The sequence below is a fragment of the Hyla sarda genome, chromosome 5, assembly GCF_029499605.1.
Source record: "Hyla sarda isolate aHylSar1 chromosome 5, aHylSar1.hap1, whole genome shotgun sequence".
NCBI classification, from domain to species: Eukaryota; Metazoa; Chordata; class Amphibia; order Anura; family Hylidae; genus Hyla; species Hyla sarda.
The window spans coordinates 87005454-87009034 of NC_079193.1; positions in this window are offsets into that span (position 1 = coordinate 87005454).

Sequence of the window (3581 nt, forward strand, 5' to 3'; positions counted from 1 at the left end):
TTGTTTTGTTCTAATGATAGGGGTCTGTGCACTAATACCACGACCAATCCAATTTTTTTAAATTTTTTTTAATTTTTTTTTTTAAATGACACAAAAACTTTACCTCCAAAAGTTGCTGTCAGGCATGTTGGATTTCAATTTCCTGATTTATTTTTTGTTGTTGTTGCTGGTGAGATAAACCACCATAGGAGCTGTCTGGCGGTGGCTTACACCTACTCTCCATGAGCATAAATGCTTGTGTGAGCCGAAATTTCATATGCATTGTCGGTGGGGAGGGATAACCATGATCTGAATGAAAATTCGGCTGACAGCTACTGCATGTGTATAGATATCTTAAGGCCTCATACCTATGACTGTATTATGTGTTACATGGTCTTCAAATATCACACCCACACAATTCTGCACCTCTGTATACCTATAGTTTCATACACTGGCACGTTTTAACGAATCCAGACCTTTTTTGCCCTTTAGAAAATTCTAAATAAAAAAATGCATCCATCCATAGATGGATTTTTATTTTTTTTTAAACATAAATAAGTATTGAAAAGCTCAACATGTGCATCAGATGTCCAAATCATGAATGTACAGACTGAAATATAATCCTGTACATAAACTCTTAGGTACAACAAGTAACTAGAGATGATCTAATGTGCCCCTATAGTTATAGATACTTTCCATATGACACTACAGTGACGCCTAGATATACAGCACCCATCAAAAAAAAAAAAAAAAAAAAAAAAAAGGGACATCCATGATGAATTCTGCCTGCAGAATAGTCTTCACAAAATGATGCCAGGCTCATCTAAGCTACAATCCTTCCATCCCATCTACAATCTACATAGTGCAGGTTACTTCTGTTACTGGTCCCATCACAGCACCGATAAGTCATTTAGGCTTCTTCATGGCTGAGATTATAGAAAGGAATTTTTCTTCCCAGAAACAGGTTTATTGGAAGCTGCACTACCAGGCATAGCCAACAGACTAGAGTGGCACTGTTTATAGAAAAAAAATAATTCACATAGTTTTCTACATCTCATACAAAAAAAAAATCCTACTTTTAATCTGTCATCTTTTTGGTTAAAAGCCTCCTATTTCTGTATTACTGTGAATTCTTTGCATTAGATGAGCGCGGAATGATCCAGACATGTTAATGTAAGACAGGTGACTGTAACCGTACCACCTGCAGCACACAGCACAACGCACAGGTGACCCATAAGGCTAAACAGATAGCTCCATGTGGAATGAAACAAACATTACAAGGCAGTCAACAGGAAAGTACAATTAAAAATAATCACTATAAACATCAAAGGAGAGTCACTTGAAATTCCGACTGCTCGGCCTCGTTTCCATGGATGGAGGCTTCAGGGGTGCAGTCTACTTGCACATATCCTGTGCCGTATCCACAATAATTGGCATTGCAGAAAACATTAGCTTGGTTGGCAATAGAGAACTACAAAGTGCTTTAAATTTCCATCTCTACAATAGAGACATTTTTCACAATTCAGGTAAAATTACAGGAAAAATACAAGGAAAAAAAAAAAAAAAAACAACAACAACAAAGAATACTTGGGGCAGCATTGCATGTTTTTGTCAACACAGATGTATTGTTAAATCGATACATGAATATAAGATTTCAATGACATGAAAAAATAGGAGAAACACGTAAGAGAACACGACAAGGCTGTCTGCAGTTCTGATTAAGCAAGAGGAGAATTGTGGAGGAGATTTATTAAGTATCGGGGATCCACCTGCTCCCAATTGATTGTGCTCTAGAAAAGGGGGCGCTGTACACATGAAATAAGGGCAGGTGCACACAAGACTGTTCCATTATACATACCAAGAATATAACTTTATTAGAAAAAATCATAAATTCCTAATTTTAAAAACTGTGAGAATAAGATATTTAGGATTTTTCTAAAACAAACTTATTTTCTTAGGATCTGCACGTGTCCTTTTTTCAATACTGATAGATCTGGTGCATCTTTTTCCTATTTCTGGTTGTTAAGATCATATTAATAAATCTCCCCCAGTGTCTGTAGAGGATGACATTCACATTACCCCACCACCTGTAAATACCGCGCTCCTAAAGAGAATCTGCCTTCAGACAAAAAGCCACCTAAGGGCTTTTACCTCAAAAGGAGATGCATATTTAAAGTCAAAGATGGCATCAGATGTTTTCTTATGGCATCACGGGAGCCTATCCCAAAGAAAGCTCTCACATTACTGGATCTGACCCTATCTTTGGCACTACATCAACTCCTGCACAAGACTACACAGAGCCGTAGACTGGACCATCTCAAAGTCCATCGGGCGGCAGAAGAAGCGAGCCCACTCCAAACTCCACAAGGCTCTTCCTCTTTATTAAGACAGCTGTAGATTTTTGAGTTCTAACCCATCTCTTCAACATTTCTACTACAGACCAATCACTTGTCTTGTAAACATTATCCTATACTATCTTTTCATTTAGAACCAGCAAAAAATTAGACCATAAGTATAAAAAATAAGAAAAAAGTTCCTCCGACCTCACCCCTGAGGCGCCTAGTGCAGCTTACACGAGCCTCGGTCAGATAATATCAATATGAATGAAGCAGATCCAGCTGCTCCTTAAAAAACATTGAAGGCCTTCTGCTCAGCATGGATCTTGGTTGTAACACCAAGAGGTTCAACTTCAAATGATCTTTAGAGCTGAGCGATCAACGTGACTCCTAAAGGCAAGTCTATTTTTTAAATCTTCTTCCTGTGCCATGTAAAGGGTACAAGCTCAAAAGCGGAGATCCTCTGTGCCTGTGTCCCTACAAAACATAATGCCCTTGTGCTCCAGCATTTCACTATTACCATGGCCTCAGAACATCCAATCAGAATCCAGCTTTTAATTTTTTATCTGATACAATCAGAGATCTGATTGGTCTCTCTTACATCCATTAACCCTATGATAACACTGAATTGCCAGAGTACAGATGTAGAAGGTGTTGTGGGCACATTGGTACTGTAACTTTAATTAAAGATAACTTGACTCAGGAATAAGATTTTTTTTTATAACAGTTGTCACATTATAAGCTTTTAATATGAGTCATGTGATGGTTCTTCTTTAAAGAGTACCTGTCATGATGTCTGGCGGCAGGATATGTTTATTAACTCCCCGGTAATCTCAGTGAATAAAATGGTATGGGATTTACGGACATACGTCTCCTGACTGTGCCTTTTTCGGGCAAGTCTTGGGCTATGAGATTGCCCGGGAGTTTTAAACATATCCTGCCGTCGGACATCATGACAGGTACTCTTTAAATTCCTATAGGTTAAATGAAAAGCATTTTTTTCTTCTATATCAAACAAGACAATATCATATAAACTCTAAAACAGGATCTGTAATCAATGGGCGACATTAAAGGTTTGCATATTTATGGTCACTCCTGCCCTAAGATGTTTACACTGGTATGTCCATAAAGTAGTTGCTATTTTCCCTACAAGGGTTCAGAAGTAACTGTGGAGAATACATCAAAGGGGGACCCTGTTACTACTCCTGTCACTAGGGTGGAAGCGTTCAAAAATATACAACCCCATTAATCAAAAATACTTCCTAC